This window comes from Triturus cristatus, chromosome 1_2 (assembly GCF_964204655.1).
Source record: "Triturus cristatus chromosome 1_2, aTriCri1.1, whole genome shotgun sequence".
Lineage (NCBI taxonomy): Eukaryota > Metazoa > Chordata > Amphibia > Caudata > Salamandridae > Triturus > Triturus cristatus.
Genome location: NC_140580.1, coordinates 1,000,278,568 through 1,000,298,119, shown reverse-complemented (window position 1 = coordinate 1,000,298,119; position 19,552 = coordinate 1,000,278,568). Strand labels below are relative to the sequence as shown.

At 42.1% G+C, this 19,552-nt stretch overlaps 1 protein-coding gene across 2 annotated transcripts in view; it reads right to left on the bottom strand.

Moving 5' to 3' along the window:
- LOC146868569 (ficolin-2-like) overlaps positions 1-19,552 on the bottom strand; it is a 304,347-nt gene that overhangs the window by 209,133 nt on the left and 75,662 nt on the right. The window lies entirely within an intron of this gene.

The following is a 19,552-nucleotide window of genomic DNA, read 5'->3' as shown; positions in this document are numbered from 1 at the left end:
ATTTAAACAAATTAACGTAATTTGAAAAAGTTAAACACAAATATATAATAATTAATATATATTTGCATAAATCTACTTAACAAAAATTATTAAACTAATAATTGTAATTTATTTTATCATTTCAAATTTTTTAAATAATATAACATATATAATAAAAAAAGAAAATATATATACATATACCACTAACATTAAGGGGCCAATTACGATGCAGACCATAAAGGCTCTGACCAACGGTTTACTTTCTGTCCACCTAATTACGATCTAGGCCAGTGTTTTCCAATCTGTGGGGGGCGCCCCACTGAGGGGGCTCGACATCATCTCAAGGGGGGGGGGCGCACTCCACCTTAAAATCTCACCTTGCCTTTCATTGTTTCCCAACGTCCCACATCGCAAGTAAGTTTCCTTACTGTATTTCTTCCCCCATTTCAAATCAGGCTTTTGGATTGGAGAACTTGTGCATGTGATGCCCATACTTTTGTAATTGAAAGAAAATCGTTTGTCCACTGGCTTCAGCGCTCTCAACAACTCTGACAATGTGATGGGGTCTGATCCTAACCTGCCTCTCCTACAATGACGTGCAGGCTCGCTGGCTGCACTTGTGTTGTTAAGACATGATAGCGATTCCGAACGGTAAGCAAAGTTGCCCTCTTCCACAAAAAATAGCACACATATATCCACAGTGTGCCTTCCTGTTTCATATTTAATTAAAAGGAAAAGGGAAAATGTGCCTCACCTCTCCCGATCAAATGGGTGCGATACAGAAATCTGTAAATGCAGATCAGAGCACAGTGGATGAAAACACGCAAGTGCTCACTAGATTTTTAACCGCCGCCATTAAACGACTTTGTGCATTCTTTTGCTAATTGTCTAAGGTCAGTGTTTTTCAGAACTGTGACTGAAAAGGTGCAGCTGTCCTAGCGCAGTCACATGATGAAAATTTGCTTCTGTCTTTTTTTTCTGAATGCTGTGTCAGCCCCATTTTTTTTATTTCAGAAATGTCTTTGATCCCATGGTCACACATTCGATTTCCTGTAAGTCCACTCAGCTGTACAGGTTTCTGAGTTCGATAAAATGATAGCCATTTAGGGGCCAATTAGGATGGTGGGCAGATCGCCCCCGCCATCCTCACTAGAATGACCCCTCACCCATTCAGATGGCTGGGGAGTCCGCAATGGACGGGAAGACCGTCCACCGCTTTTTCAGCGGTTGAAGAGTCGACCGGCGGAAAAAGTGCCTGCATATGGTGGCGGTGTCTGCGAGACACCGCCATCCATATCAGGATGCTGGCGTACAATAACCTTTCCATGGCGGCGTTGCCACCATGGAAAGGCATACGGTCCTTTCATTGGGGGCCTGTTGCGGGCCCCCAGGGTGAATGGGGTGTGGAGGGTGCACATGTGGGTACCTATGGTATCCCTCCTCATTGCCATGCACTACGTGGCAGGCACCACGTGGTGCCTGCCATGTAGTGCATGGCAGTGCCATGCACAGTCCTTTTCCATTGCGGGCGGGTCTGTAGCCAGCAGATCCACCCGCAATGGAAAAGGCACAGGACGCGCCCGACAGTGTGGTGGGCGCATCCTTATGTGTATTGCAGGACCGCCACAGCATCGGCGGGCGGTCCCGCGCTCCGTTACGCTCCGCCCGCCATTGTAATAGGCCCCTAAGTTGGGTAGCAAAGACATGATGTCACTTTGTCAAAGGCCATGTGAAGTTCTGGTGGTCTGACCTTTGCCCTCGAAGCAGATCTAAAGATTGAGATGTATGCCCATCAGCTGTGCAACAAGCACACCCAAGTTTTAGCAGGGGACAATGATAACTGCCAACCTATCTTTTCAATGAGGCATTTAAAATTGTGTAAAACCTTTCAATCCACCAAAGCACCTATGCCTGCTGGATTTTTCTACTCCAGATGCAGGTAGTATAGCCGAAGGTCTGACAGAGCTAAAACGGATTGTAGCCCTGGTAGTCAATTCCCTGCATGGCCCCTTTGGAAGCAGCAGAAGACACTATATGAAGGTAGCAGAGGAAGGCTTTGAAATGGAGTAGCTAGAGGCGAATAGCCAGGCCTTCTGGGGGGAGAGTGGGTCCACCACTAGTTGGTCCCAGATATTGAGCACTTTGGTGCATTTAGATTCAGTCACTCTACTTCAAAGTGCATTCTCCTTGGTAGTAATCAAGAAAGGCTGGTCAGTAAGGAGCTCCACAAGCGATACATTTAGGACATTTAAGAAGTGACCTCTTGCTTTGTGCAATGAGTTAAGACATCTCCTTTTTTTGTGATAAGCTAGTTTGAGTTTCATTCACAAAGGTAATTTTGCAATAGGAAGGGTGCTAATCCATGCGTATTCAGCAGCTCTTCTGTTTTTAGGCAAAGGGAAAGAGAGCACAAAAATACCTGGTAGCACTGCTGTATTTGTTCTTCCAGAGGAATGTGCATTTGGAGGCATAGCTTTCCAATAATGTTTGGGGCATGCAAGTCTGAGATTTCTTAACGAGCATCAAGGTGTACCTAACCAAAAGAATAGGGCAGGCTGGAGCTCCTGCACAGTAATAACAGGCAATTATTTAGAAAAAAAAAGCCAAGTCAGCATTGGGGCTCAGTGAGATAGTCTTGACTATGTTGTCCACTGTAGTCCAGTTCCTCTTCACTGCAATTTAGGACAGAAAGGCCACGGAGAGCAAGCTAGGATAACCCAAACTTAACATCAACAGACCAGGCTTAGGGTGAGCAGTGGAAGCAGAGTTTTTAGTAGCCCAGGCCCAGCAGCAGAACATGTGTGGAAAAATTGAGGAATCGGGGAAGGCAGGCTAAATAAAAGCATCAATTTGTTGAAAATGCTGACGAATACTGAACAACATGCAGTAATAGGGCGCCTTATTTATAAGTTTGGAACATCCTGAATTATAAAACCTGTATACACCATGGTGATCTACCAAGGAACCAGGGATCCCTCTTTCTTTCTCCTTTTTAATAGAATATATAGAAATGGTTTCACAAATCTAATGATATTAACATTATGTGCAAGGATTAATGTGCTGGAGGACATTGAAATCTGTATTGTTCTATTGAGATGTGCAATGCCTGTTGTTAAGCTTCAAACAGTAAAGTTTTGAGCTAATGGTTCTAACTGGCTGTGGATGTAGTAGGATCAATCCGTTATGTGCCAGATATGGTGTGGAATATGTGGTTGGAGGTTGATTATGTAGTGTACCAGATTCCAGAAATTTCTGTCAGGTTGTGGGGGTGCCCGCTATCCCAAAAAATTCAGCTAGCGGGGCTCAACCTAAAAATGTTTGAAGACCTCTTATCTAGGCGGTCGGAAAATAAACCCGCTAGTCATTCCGGCTGACTTTTGGAGCCCGTCATCCAGTCGGAAGCCGGCAGGTAATCTCAAGGGCGGGCCTTTCTGCCCTTGAGATTATGATGCACGGTTTACAGCATGGTTTCCATGCCAGCCTGATCGACATTGAAACCATGTCGGAAAGCGTGTTTAGAGGCCCCCAGCAGGGCCACCTTGTGCATGCCGCCTCCGATTGGGGGCTGAGGGTGCATCTATGGTGCCCCCCTGTTGAAAGCTGCACCTGTGGCAGGCACCTTGAGGTGCCTGCAATGGGGTGCAGGGATGAACAACACCTCCCATTTCTCAATGGGAGCTTGTGTTACTGCCGGTTTATGGCCGTAACACGAGCTCCCATTGAGAAATGGGACAATGCGACCGAACAGTGTTCGTCGCATTGTAAAATGTCAGTTGGGACCACCGACCAGATGTTGGTCGGTCCCAGGACTAAGATGGTGTTGGGTGGACTGAAGTCTCTAAATCAGGCCCTAAATCTTTAAAAAACTAACCATTCTAATTAAATTAAAAAATTAAACCACTTATAAATCTTAAAATGAATTTAAACAATTATTTTACATTAAAAACATAATTAATTACGAATATTATAATTTTAAATTAAACAAAAACATAACAATATTCATTTTTGCAATTTAAAAGAAATTATTAAACATAATATTTAATACATATACTATTATAACTACAATTTATACAAAGCTATGCAGTTTAATATAGTAAATGTATATACAATTTACTACTCCAACTTTACACAATTCAAAAATAAGAAAACTTACTAAAACTTAGGAATCTCCCTCCAGTAAATACAGCAATAATGAAAGTGTTGGATTGCGACTAGGTAGTATTTACTATACCCATTCCAGCCAGTACAACAGTAAATAAACTATTGGAGTGCAGAAAGAAAATTTACTATTCCCTCTCCAGTCAGTACAACAGTAGTGAAAGTGTTGGATGGCAGAGCGGTAAAATTTACTATTCCCACTCAAATCAGTGCAACAGTAGGGAAAGTGTTGGATTGCAGAGGGATTAAATTTCCTATTCCCATTCCAGTCAATACAACAGTAGGGAAAGTGTTGGGTGTAAGAGGGGTAGAAATTACTATACCCACTGCAATCAGTGCAACAGTAGAGAAAGCGTTGGATTGCTGAGGGGTAAAATGTACTATTTCCACTCCAGTCAATACAACAGTAGGGAAAGTGTTGGATAGCAGAGGGGAAAAATGTACAATTCCCATTCCAGCCAGTACAACAGTAGGGAAAGTGTTGGATTGCGGAGAAGTAAAATTTACTATTCCCACTCCAGTCCATGCAATGTTAAAAAGAAACAAAATTATTTATAAAAACAAAGTAAATAATGAGAAATATAAATATGTTTTGAAAAATATAAATATATTTAATATTAAAAATGTTAAAAAAGAAAAAAATATCACAAGGGTAAATACATGTCAAAAAATAACTACAAATGTTTATATAAATAAAATACAGAAATCATTTTCATAAATAATTGTTTTTAGTTATTTATTAACCAAAAAATGTGATTACATAATTAGAATTTAGTAACTTCCCACTCTATAACCTCACAATAGTCACAACCTGCACATAAAATGTAACTTTTTAAACACAAATTATTTACACTAACAATATAAATATTTATCCACAAACTAATTATAATTAATAACATTTTAATTATGAATTCATTGCGGGGCGTGGCCTGGCGATCGGCAAGATGGCCGCACAGTAGTGTTGCTCTGCCAGCCGCCGAATAATATCCTTCAATGATCCTGTCTCTACCTAGCCATCTACCGAAACACCCTGTGACTTCGAGGGCGCACTGGCGATGTGCTTATTTCTGGCGCAGCAGCTCCAGAAGGTGGTGGAATGCTAGCGGTGCACTCTGGACCCGTGGCAATGGTGGCCGCATGAGGTCGAAAGAGTTGACTCCCGAGGTCCCAAACAGCGCACGAGAGATCAGCTAGGGAGTTTGGGGTAGACTTGAGGGCGGCGTACGTGGCAATTTTTACAGCGGCAGCGCCGGGTGTGACTCTGATGACGGGGGGCAGCCCGCACCGGCTGATGAAGTGAGTGAGCGCGGGGCCCACACAGCACGACCGGTACACGAGCGGCCGGCGCTGGCCCAGAAGATAGGACGCAAATAGGTCGTGAAGCCGGCAGTCGTTGTACTTGCGGAGCCCACCCACGCGGCAGACCAGTACTACTGGGGCCCCCCAGTTAACACCCCAGAGACCCTGTAAAGTTGCTCCCAATGCGAGCGAGTGCCCTATTTACAGCGCATTGCACAGTGAAGACGCTACCAAGAGCCTCCGCGGTCCTCTGTCAAAAAGTACTGCTACACGTGGGAAGACGCTGTGCTGGAATATTGCTGCTCCACATTAGGGCCTAGAGACGCAAACCATCAGCTTGAGGAGTGTTTACAGTCCCCCACCTCCCATGGCCACTTGACTGCGCCCCCCTCGTCATTGTGAGAGCTGGCACATTAGCGCATGGGACTTGTGGCCTCATTACTGTTGTGGATGTCATTGGTGTGGTGAATTATCGAACTGTGATATTAGAGGAGATTTCCACAACACCGTGGCTCCACCGTTACGCATTGCAACCTATGGGCCCAGGTCACCTCCAACCTTGCTCCTAGAGGCAGATAATACAGGGCAATTGGAGAGTACACTACAGCGGTGTCTATTACGATAACATTGCGTGCTGAGCCTTAACCACACTGTCGTCTGGATAGCGACCTAGGTGCATACTCCCACCACGCAGCATGCGGCACTGCGTTGCACCTCCGTGGTGCCCCCCCGGGTGCGGTGCACAACATGGGTAAACCGTAGAAAAACCAGCCACGACTCACATTTGAATTGCGTAAGGGCAGCAAGTCTATGCAAAATACGGCCTCAGACTCGGAGCTGGACTCATCCTCCCAGGCCCCCACAGCACTCGAGAAATCGCTTGCTGCCATCCAAGCAAGTCTCCAGGCCATAGATGGCAAAATTGAAGCCCTTAACGGCAGGATGGACCATTTTTCAGCAAAACTAGATAAACAGGCGGTGCGGATTGGGGAAGCCGAACAGTGCAACTCCGATGCTGAAGACGGATTACAACAGGTCGCTGCGAAGACGTCTGACATCACGAAACTCTTAGCTGTTATCCAAGCGAAAAATGAGGACATTGAAGGCGCAATAGTGTGCGCGATTTGGGCCTTCTAGAATCCACCAATGTGGGGCGCTTGGAGGACTACATGGAGATGTTGCTGCGGGAGGTGTGTGGCACTGACAACCTATCGACCATGTTTGCTGTGGAGCGGGCTCATAGATCCTTGGCGGCGCGCCCTCCACCCGGCGCTCCCCCAAGACGGATCATTGCCAGGCTGTTAAATTTTAGAGACCGGGATACTGTGCTGAGTATTACAGGTCAAAAGGGCACAATAAACCATCAAGGCAATGTTTTATGTTTCTACCCAGACTTTACAGCGGCGGTGCAGGCGGACCAGAAGGAGCTTCAAAACGTGAAGAAGGCACTGATGAAAGAGCAGATCCCATATGCCATGCTCTATCCATTACGGTTACGGATAGTGGTGCAGATCAGGGCATATAAATTCTCCCTACTTCCACGGATAGTGTAACTTCACAGATACACGCACAGACACTCACCATACACTTGGGCCCATTTCACTGACATACACTCAGATTACTCTATCAGTACCAACCATGAGAGAGGAAACCTCCTAAACACCCTGCATCTACAACAAGGTCGATGAGACCTAATTGATACTGTCTTGAGTCATGATTTAAACAACAATAATCACAATAGAGTACTCAATAATTGACAAGAAATAACCACCAACACTGTATTTAAAATTATGGTACTTTATCTAAAATTAGTTCAAATGGAAAGGCAATCAAAATAAAATCATTATTCTCATAATTACCTATTCTAGCTAAATGTCATAAATGGGTCAGGACAGGTCTCTTAGTAGAAGTCTCCCAAGTCGCCGTCCTCACAGCATCGATCCTCACCAACGCAAGTTTGGAAAGAAGTGGCCTCAAAAATCCAAATGCAATGACCACAGACCCTCTCTAATCTAGTATATTTATAAAAAAATTACAAAATAATAGCAACATAAAATGTTCTAAATTTCCGTTGAGCCACTGAGCAGAGCGAGCAGGAAAGGATGTAGCATCGCTACATTTGGAAAATCTTCGCTCAGAAAAATCACAAAAATAAAAAGACGGAAGAAGGAAACTCAAGTTTACAAATGTTTCTTTCGAAGTCGCTCTTCCTTGATATCTCTAGCAGAGCCACCGCAGCATTGTCATTGTTCATTGTGACCTTATCCTCGTCCAAGGCACTTGGACTTACGCCCAGAACTGCTGTCCTCACGGAAAACTTTTAAACCAGGCGAAGACTGTGGTCAGGTGACTCTCGACCATGTTCAGCAAGGCCCTCTCATCAAAATTCGATCACTCGAATACAGGCTGTAAACGGCAGCCATCTTGTTTTAGGCCAAAACAAACCATCTTAATCGAAAGAAATACAAATAACGTTACTACATCATCGCAATGATTAAACAGTGTTAATTCCCACTAATACCCTTATGTGTATGTAATTAACTAGCCATCTGCAACATATTTAAGCATTAGTACACGTTATTTCAAAAGCGTTTTGTACTTTAAAACAGACAACACTTAGCAACATTCATTTAATAAAACCTGCACATTATTATTAAGCAACATGTATGCTTCCCACGTAATTTCTCTTGTTAATCAGGTTGGTTAATTAGAATTTCCACACAAAACAAATAATTAATAATTATGGATTAATAATTTTAGTCAACACATATAGACAAAACCGGAGCTTAAAAAACCCGATAAATTTTCAACAGAAAACTCTGCTCCAGCAATCCCCCCTTTGGTGATATTATCACCAAATAAACAACCCAAAAAAAAAAATTTTTTGTCAAATTTAGTCCCATTTTAGGAGAAATTGGAAATGTCTTTTTCTTTTTCACAACACTACACACCAGACTCCCTTTCATCATCCCTCTTCGTCTCCAAGTAAACACTCTCCCTCAATTCTTCTAATTCTATTTCTTGTGGATCTCTTTTTGCCCTCTTATTTCTCTTTTCAATATTTCTTTTGATTAATTTCTTTTTCCCTCCCCTGTTTTTACAACACAAACACCCCAATCTTAGTATCAATAAAGCAACAATTACACAGGTCAAAGGAAACAATATCTTACCTATTATAGTACTACCTATTTTTGCAATAAAACTCTTAACAGCAACTATTTTATTAGCTATTTTGGTCCAGATACTTTCAGCTTCCAGTGGTACTAATTCTTCATGCAAATCAGTAATATTTTTGATATAGACCTTCAGGTCCTTACTTTCGTCAGGAATGTAAGTGCAACAATGTTGAACTTTCAGCATTCCACAAACTCCACCCTCCTTGGCCAATAGAATATCAAGGGCAAGTCGATTTTGCATAGACATGGCACGTACGGCAATCATCTCCGTATTCACCAAAAGAAACCCTCCAGCGGTACTTGTCGATAAGCGATCCACCACTGTTGACAATTTCCAAATTCAATATGCATTTAAAGAAATTCCCACTGCTGGAATTAAAGCTCCAAAGATATCACCAACTATTTCTGACCAAGTTTCTCTCTTAAATCGTGTTAGTAAATTAATATGTTCTACATCTTCTATTCAATCTATATGAAAGATCTTTGGAAAGACCAGGCCCACATAACACGTGCCATACCAATGGTCAGGCAACCTGTAATAAGCCTTGTTCCCACAAACATAATACACTCCTGGGAAAACTGGATCCTCTCCTCCCTTGAAACCCCATCCTGTCGCAATGAAGTATGTATCATGACACTCACTAGTCCCAACAAAATATGTATCATATTGGGATTTCTTCCTAGTAATGCATAGCTTACTCTTCTGTGGTGCATCTAGAGCTAACGTTGGACTAGCCTCATTCCTCAATTCTTTCCCCATCTCAATGTCCCAAATTGTCTCACTCACTTTGTATTTCCCTGCCTTTTCATGCATGCTCATTCTCCTTTCCTCTACCATGTTTAGGAAAGCCTTCTCCTCTTCTTTCAAGCTGCAAGTCAAATTATTCTTAAAAATGTAATCTAATGTTAATTCTTCTTTCTCAATAAAAATCTCACCAAAAATGTTAGCTTCTATAGCTGGATTCAGCCTTTTGTTCATAGGCAATTGCCCAAAAATATTATCCTTGTTAGACATCACATAATCTATTTTCCCTAACAAATAGAATACACTACTCAACACACTACATGAAATTCCATACGTAGCTGGTAAATGGTGATAAGTAACACCCTCTGAAACGGATGCAGGTAACTGCATACATACGTAGCAATCCCTTACTTCCATTGTCTTCACATATTCATACAACAATTTTGAAAAAACATTACTAGAAAAATCATTAATTGACCTATCTTTATGCATGAAAGTATTACTAATTCTAGTTGGGACTACTTTTTGTGAATTCTTCTCTACATTAGTCTCATTCTCAGTATGTATCTCAAATGTACCTATTGTAACTCTAAATGTAACTAATAAAGCTAAAACACCCCATGGTAGCATTATTAATCCAGTACAGCAACAGCACATTCTACACCATCTTTTTAAGAAGGCACATCTACTTTGATTATTCTCTATGTTAGCCATTTTACTACTTTGACCGTGTCTTTTGACTTAGCCTCTACTACTCCACTACTGCAATTCTTTATTTCTGGATTACTTCAGACAGCTAAATTTCAGACTTTCTCCTTTTCACTTTTCACCAAGTGATTTCTTCAGTTCACTCAATTTGGATATTCATCACTCTTCACTCCTTCTTCAGCAATATCAAATTGTATCAGATCATCAACAACATCCTGTGCATCCGACTCTTCTCCAATGTCAGTCAGGATAACTTTTAAGATTCCAACAGAATTTTCCTTTTCCTCAACCACTTTTCTCAAGATCCCCTCCGGATTGTCTCGATTCACTGTTTCTTCTTCTTCTCCTCCTTCAGACAGTGCCACATAAGACCATTCCGGTGATCTGTACTTTTGGTTGGGTCTTCTAATTCTCTTTATCTCCTCTGGTTCTTTTGACTCCTTTTGCTCCTTTTTCTTCACTTCGTTTGGACTCGACACCTCATTCACTTGTTCAGCTTTCGATGTATTTGCTCTTATCAGTCTGTATCTCAGCTTCTTTACTCTGTTGTTAGGCCAAAGATCTCCTCTTACAACCTTTTTTGGTCTTGTCTCTTTATTATTTCTTTCTCCAATCCAAGTTCTCTTTCTCAGAACTCGACCTTCTGATTTCTCATTTTCACTCTCATCCGATTCTGTTTCAAATGCCTCTTGTTCTTCAGCAGTTTTCTTTTGCTCCACACTCTTTATCACCACTGTTTGAGACTTCCCTATTTCTTTCCCTCCTCGGGTCTCCGACACGCAATCTTCTTGCTGTCTACTTGTCTCTTCACCTAGCTTATCAAGAATGTTCCCTTCACCTCCTCGGGGGTCTTCCGCAATCTGTCCCTCTCTATCTTCTTCTGACCCTACTTCTTCAAGTGTAATCTCAAGTGGATTTTCAACCTCCTCATCTGATTCAGGAGTAGTCTCTGTGGAACTGCTCCTTTCTCTTCTTTCTTTTCCACTGCTTGTTGGAACTTCAGGCTCTCTCACAGAATCTGATCTCCCTTTTGAAACTCTCAATGTTTCTCTTGAAACTTCTCCTGGAAAGAAAGAATCACCTGACTCTCTTTCTCCTTCAGCTCTTCCAGAATTTTGATTTCTCCTTACTGGTTCTGTTTCTTCATCATCACTGGAATCTGACTCTTCAAAATACTCTTTACCAGTCCCATCCTTTGGGTTTGGAACTCTCAGAGTATGACTTGCATGCACCCAGTTCTTCACACCAGCACACTTCACTGCAGTTGTCGTAGTCAGAATGACTTGTCTTGGTCTTCCCCACCTTGGAACCAAGCAATTTCTTCTTCTGTGCACTTTAATCCTCACCCAGTCCCCTGGACTCAGATCATGAGCTTGCTTCTTCTCAAGTGTAGTAGCGTCTTCTCCAACCTGGTGAAACACAGAATGAACTGCGTCAGCCAGGCCTTTACAGTAATCCAGAATCATGTCATCAGTTATTGTCATCAACTTATTGACAGGTACAAATGCATGACGCATTGCACGTCCCATCAAAATCTCATGTGGACTCAAACCATGCTCCATCCGCAAGTCGGGGAGAACTCAATTTACTTACACGAAGAACGTTGTCTATTGCTCCAGCACTAAGGGGCCTTCTGGCTCGCGTCCCCCAACCAACTGAGAACCACGCAAGGCGCAACCCACCTGCGTCCTTGAAGGGTGAGCCCCTGTCCTCTGGTCTGGATCCGCCACCTGAGGGGCCCACCCCTCCACCACCAGGCTGCTCATCGGGCGTTCGTAGGGAGTAACCAGGGGCGGAAGCCCCATGCCCTATTTTAAAACTGGCGCCCTTGCCCCCAGCCGGTGTCCCGTTCTATCTGGAGTAGATCTAATAGTCATTAGCACTAGAGGCAAGACATCAGGCCATTTCATTCCAGTGGCTAAACACATTTTACCAATCCTGTTCTTGATTGTGCCATTTATCTGCTCAACAACACCAGAAGCCTCTGGTCTGTAAGCACAATGTAGCTTCTGCTGTATGCCCAATGCTTCACAAATCAAACTCATGAGCTCATTATAGAAGTGTCCACCTCTATCAGACTCAATCGTTACTGGAAATCCGTACCTAGGAATCAACTCTCTCAACAGTAACTTTGCAACTGTTATTCCATCATTTCTCCTAGTCGGATAAGCCTCCACCCATCTTGAGAACAAACAGACTACCACTAGAACATACCTCAATCTGTTCACTTGTGGCATTTCAATGAAATCAATCTGCATTCTGGTAAAAGGACCACCTTCTCTGCCTATTGTTCCTAGACTCACCACTGTCTTTTTCCCAGTGTTAAATTGCTGGCAAATCAAACATCTTTGACAAATGCTTTCTGCAATCGTCCTGAACTTTGCATTGTACCAAGTCTGTTTAAAAGACCTGATCATCGCATCCCTTCCCAAATGTCCCTGGCCATGATACATCCTTGCCATTGCTGACAACATAGAATTTGGCATGACTGGTCTACCATCTCTATAGATCCAGACATGATCTGTTTCTCTTGGGGCACAACCTGCCTTGATCCAGTCTTTCTTTTCTTCCTTTCCTGCCTCATCCTGCAACTGTTTCACCTCATCCCACGTTTCTAGGACATTAGTAAACATCACAGAACAAAAAGACATTTCCCCTTCTCGTTCCCTATTAATCGAGTGATTATTTTTAGCACAATACTGTGCAATGTCGTTCGCAAATCGGTTTCCAATTGTCACAAAATCATCTCCTTGTCCATGAGCAGCACATTTTACAACTGCTAATTCCTTAGGCAGCTGTATCGCCTCAAGCAATTTTCCAATCACCTCAGCATTCTTTATTGGAGTTCCACTCGACGTCAAGAAACCTCTCTGTAGCCAAAGCTGGCCAAAATCATGCACAACTCCAAATCCATACTGACTATCAGTCATCACAGTCACTCTCAAATCTTTCCCAATTTCGCAAGCTTTCGTCAATTCCACCAATTCAGCAACTTGTGCAGATTTCACTCCTTTCAATGGTGATGCTTCCATAACTTCTGAAACCTTACACACTGCATATGCTGCACTCAGCACACCATCATCATTTCTCAGACATGATCCATCCACAAACAGCACATGATCACTCTCAGGCAATGGAAGATCTTTTATGTCTGGTCTGGTCTCGGTTTTGTACAGTAATCCAACACATCCAAACACAATTGTGATCATCTTCTGTCTTTATCCCCACACCTTCATTATCTGGCAATAATGTTGCTGGATTCACATTCACACATCTCTCAAGAGTCACATTTGATGCTCCCAGAATGACTTTCTCATATTTAGTCAGCCGACTATGTGACATATACTGAGTTCTGCTTCTTGTCAAAAGAATTGCCACATTATGAGGTACAAATACCCTTACAGGATATCCCATTATGATTCCTTCACTCTGTTCCAGACTCTTACATGTTGCAGCTACAGATTTCAGACAACCTGGTAAACCCACAGCTACAGGGTCAAGTGTCGATGAGAAGTACGCAATAGGCCTTCTCAGTAATCCATGTTTCTGAATTAACACTGAAAGTGCACATCCATTTCTCTCACTGCAGTACAACTCAAACTCTTTTTCATAGTCTGGCATACCTAAAGCAGGGGCTTCACACATTCTGCTCTTCAACTCCTCAAATGCTGCCATTTGTTCTCCATCTAGTTCCAATAGGTCTTTCATCTCACTTTTTGTCAGCTTAATCAGTGGCTTTGCTATCAGGGAAAAATTAATTATCCACTGACGACAATAACCCACCATTCCCAGAAACATCCTCACTTCTCTCTGGGTCTTTGGGGCTTTCATTTCTCTGATAATTCTGATCCTGTCATCAGTCACTTTTCTCAGACCCTTTTCAATATTGTGTCCAAGATAATGCACCTCTTTCTTGCAAAATTGCAATTTGGCTGGAGATACCTTTAACCCTCCATCTGCCAGATGATTCAATAAAGCTATGGTATCTACTTCACAAGCTTCACGTGTCACGAGTAGGTGATCAATATACTGCACTAGTACTGAGTTTTCAGGCATGATCAAACTCTCCAATGACTTTTTCAATAACTGATTAAATATCGATGGTCTCTCTGTGTACCCCTGTGGGATTCGACACCATGCTAAAATAAGCTGGCCAAACCTAAATGCAAAAATCGGCTGGCTGTCATGATGCAATGGAATTGAAAAGAAAGCATGACACAAATCAATCACTGTATACCACTCAGCATCATGTGGAATCTGATACAAAATCACTGACGGATTTGGCACAATAGGACAACATGCCACCACAATTTGGTTAACTTTTCTCAAATCCTGTACAATCCTGAACTTCCCATTAGGTTTCTTTAGCCCCATTATCGGTGAATTACACGGACTACTCAGTAGTTCTCTCAAAACTCCTTGCTGAATCATTTTCTCAATTATAGGAGTTATTCCTTCAATTATTTCTGGTGTCATTTTGTACTGAGGAATGTTAGGATAAGTAATTCCCTCTTTCACTGAAATTTTCACAGGATCTACATTAGTCATCAATCCCACATCCTCTCCAGTAAAATCACAAACTGTCTTTTTCACTGTGTCTCTCAGCTCTTGAGGCAAATCCTCTGGATTAAACACAGCATATGTACCAATCATCTCACTTTCTCTATTATCTAGAGTCATTCGGTACAAAACATCTTCATCTTGTGTTTCAAAAGCTATTCCATCCGGAGTACAAAAAATCGTACAGTTCATTTTACATAGCAGATCCCTGCCCAACAAGTTCACTGGACTAGTGTCACAGACTACAAATCTGTGCATTTCTGAAAATTTCCCTATTTGTACCCTTACTAGTTCAGTAAGACGTGTCTTGATTTGTGTATTTGCTACACCAACTACTTGGATTGCTTCATTCGAGAGAGGAAGATTTCTAATATCTGCTGACCTGACAGTTGATCTCGTCGCACCTGTGTCTACTAAAAAAGTAACACTTTCTTCATTTATTTTCCCATCTACAAATGGTCCTGCCTGGTCTATTTCTAGAGTTGCACCAAGTATGCACTCTTCCTCCTCTCCTCGGCACCGTCAATAATCACCTTCAGACTCACTCCCTTCATTCTTTAACAAATACTGTTGTACATGGTTAGAACGCCTTGATTTGTTTACCTGCTCCTCATTGTAGAATCCCGAATCCTGATTGTACTTTTGTGACCCTCTACTCTGCGGCAAGGGCGGTTTTGGCTCTTGGCTCTGCTGTCTCACAACCTTCTGTTGTTGCTGCTGTTGATTATTCCCCTCGTTCTGCACCTGTTGATTTAAGGTTTTACTCTCGTTATTAGCTAATGGTGGATTGGTACATTCAGATCTCCAATGTCCCAGTTGGCCACAGTTGTGACAAGGGAACTTCTTCTTCGCTTCCTCAAGATTCCCCTTTCCTTTCCCTGCATATCTGGGCCTATTCCCTGAATTATTTGCCTGTTCCACCAACTGTGCTTCTTGTCTCTCCGCAACCTTCACTTGTGCCCACATTGCTTTCTCTTTCAGCTTTCTCTGTTTTGCTTCAATTTCATCACTGAAGTATTTTGCATGTCTCAGAATCTCATCTATTTTCTTACTCTGCCAATCCACTGTATGCTCACGAATTCTCTCACTAATCTCAGGTCTCAGGCCATATACAAATCTGTATACAAAATGACTCAAATCTTTGTCACCCAGGTGCTCATCCCCACTGAATTGTTTAAACGCCAGTATCAGCCTCTCATAAAAAGCATGAACTGATTCTTTTGCTTCCTGATGTGTTCGATCTATCTTAACCCAGTCTGTCTCTTTTGGAGGTACTTTACTTTTCAGGTATACAATCACCTGATCATACTTCCTCATTACCTCTGGATCTGGTGCTCCTGTTCTCTGATCTCTTGGATATTCCTCAGTAGGCCAACTTACAACTATTTTACACTCAGCCCACAAATCTGCTGGAACAATTATATCAAACAGACTATTCAGGTCAATCCACAGCACTTTTGACAATTTCACAAACCTGTCTACCTGCCTATACCACTCGACAGGCTTTTCTCTCAGTCGAGGGAAATCATTCGTAAATGATAAAATATCCTGTCTGGTCCATGGAACATGTACATATCCTCCTCCAGGTATTTCTCTCATAGGATAAGCATCTACTGTTTTCTCTTTTTCTCTCACAGGAAATGCTGAATAAGTCCTGTCCACTGATTCTTCCCTTATCTTATACCACCTATCCTTCCATTTTTCTACGTCACCCCATTTTCGCAATAAGGCGATCATCTCTTTAATCTGTCCTGTTCTACCATTACCATTCAAATTTTCAATATCCTTGTCTGTAAAATCCATCCTATAAGACCTCTGCAATGCTTTCACCTTATCAATGTCAACTCCTTGCTCACTCGCTATTGCTCTTAACCTGTCATGCGTATTTTTAGCTCTCCAGGTAATGTTTTTACACATGAATAACAATTCTCCATCATGATGATTTTTTAGAATGTCTGTAGGAACTGTCCCTACAACAAGCTCCTCTAATTCTATGCGTAACTTGGCCACATCAATTGCCTGGGAATCTTTATCCCTCTTTTGAAGGACTTTCATCCAATCATTCAAATCTTCAGCTGTTATTTCAGTAGTTCTTTCACTGGAACCACCTTTTCTGGCATCCTCTGTGGTTCTAACATTGGCATCCCTGAACAACTAGCATCCCTAGTATCCAATCTCGAATTAGACTGTACCTCTAACCCTCTACTGCATGTGTCACGTCTGGATTGTCTCAAATCATCATTACCTTCTGTCCTTTTTCCTGAGTCTCCTGAGGGACCAGCCAAACTTGTTATCTTATTCCCAACATATGGAACCACCAAACCATTTTCACCCATCCTCTGTTTATCAAAAACAGGCATAACCGGACCTATAGTTACAGGCACCGTAACAGCTTCTAGATTCTTCGTCAGTTCCCTAATCCTTTCAGTCAGTTCTGATGTAGTTCTGGCTAATTCTCTCGTATTCTCATCACCACATCTTTTCTCTCCCTCTTTTTCTCTGAAAGGGTTACCACTTCTTAATTCAGGTGTCACAACTTCTGTCTCAATGATACGCAATGTATCTCTTATCGGAGAAACAACTGGTGTGCTCTCTTCTGGTTCTGGTCTATATGGAGGGGGTCTCTTGTAAATCATGTCATTCAAGACCTCATCCTCATAATCGCTAACTCCATATCTTCTCACTTCTGCCTCAGGAACTCTCTCCATACCCTTCCTTTCTTCCTTCTCGTCAACTGTTCTCATAGGATATAATCCTTCTGACATACTAGCATCTCGCCATCTCCTCATTCGATCATGATGAGTTTCACGATCATGTTTCCTCCCAAACATGTATCTATAATTGCCTCCAGACCTCTGTTTTTCTCGCTCATGTACTTCCTCTTCCCATTCCACCAAAGCCTCAAACTGTGTCGGCCTTGGTCTAGGCTCTAGACCCATCATTTTCTCTCGCAAATTTCTCAACACGGCCAAATTAAATGAACCATGTTCTGGGAATGCTAAGACACCATCTTCCTTAGTATATCTAGCCCAATTCTCCAACCATATACAGGTATGATACCCATATCTCGCAACCATAAAGGATGCAGGCGTTTTCGTTGGAGGTAACAATTCACCTTCTCTTGTTTTAACATCTTTATCCTTGTCAAACCATCTCTTTATTTTTCCGAACAAGGATTTCTTCTTTTTCTCTTCTTGGTAATACATTTCTGCGTTTACCAAAACTTTCTAATCCCTTCCGTAATACAACTGTACAGTACGATATTTAATCCAATAACAGCGCAACTCACACCAACGCACAAATCCTGGAGCGTCTACGTCACCTTGTACCCCTTCCAATCCTTGCGCGGCTCACACCAACGCACCAATCCCAGCGCGAGCACTGTTCTGATTCACTATCCAATCAGAGCGCGGTCTGTATTACGTCAGCAGTCGCTGCAGTCGCTCCTGCTCCTGTCTCCTGTCACTCGTCTACCCCTCCTTTACAAAATCTTCTCAGTAGACTTCGTGTCAAAATTTTACAATATCTATTAGTTACAACATATAAACATCTCCATTGTCTGCTTCGCTAACCATAGAATAGTAAAGAAAATCTTTTTCACAAAATTCCCGTCTCTTCCCTGAAACAGCAGTCACTTCTGTTCCACTACGGAATTATTACTCTCGTTGACACAGTAGCACATTCTTCTACTCTGCCCTTCTAACATGCATCCAGTAACTGCTTCCTCCTGGACTGCTCCAAAGAGTCTTACAATCAACTAAATGCTCATACATTCACGCACTTTCACACAAGAAAATGTAGTACATGCACACAGAATCCTGCTTTTCCCGAGAACAGCGAACAGTCTGTCCCACTACAGAATTATATCACACATTAACCAAGCAGCATTTACCTCTGCCCAGTCCTTCAAACAAGCTCAGAGAATACCTATTACTCCTCCCGTGATAAACTTTAACGGCAAACCTTACGGATCCCTGGGACTTAAGACCAGAGTTTCACAGATAACCTTCGCTATCATACACACTCCTTTTATACTAGAAATATATCCCTAATAGTAACACACGACGATGTCACTGATTCCGAACTCAGACAATGTGACGCGCAACTTCAATTGTCACACGTTTTTACTGCATACGTACAGGTAATTCCAACAATCCCGTCTTTCCCGAGAGCAGCATATACTTCCCTCTGCCCTACTACAGAACTGTCACCAGCTCCCAAATTCCAGAAGCACTACATAAAACTCAACACGATGACTCCAACATATAGTATTAGTACATATACCAACATCAATCAATAATCAATAAATCAAAAAGCCAATGTACAAGCAATCTAATCAGATCAAGACAAAAATCAAAACCATCAAATTCTGCTACCAGGAAATTGGTGCAGATCAGGGCATATAAATTCTCCCTACTTCCACGGATAGAGTAACTTCACAGATACACGCACATACACTCACCATACACTTGGGCCCATTTCACTGACATACACTCAGATTACTCTATCAGTACCAACCATGAGAGAGGAAACCTCCTAAACACCCTGCATCTACAACAAGGTCGATGAGACCTAATTGATACTGTCTTGAGTCATGATTTAAACAACAATAATCACAATAGAGTACTCAATAATTTACAAGAAATAACCACCAACACTGTATTTAAAATTATGGTACTTTATCTAAAATTAGTTCAAATGGAAAGGCAATCAAAATAAAATCATTATTCTCATAATTACCTATTCTAGCTAAATGTTATAAATGGGTCAGGACAGGTCTCTTAGTAGAAGTCTCCCAAGTCGCCGTCCTCACAGCATCGATCCTCACCAACGCAAGTTTGGAAAGAAGTGGCCTCAAAAATCCAAATGCAATGACCACAGACCCTCTCTAATCTAGTATATTTATAATAAAAATTACAAAATAATA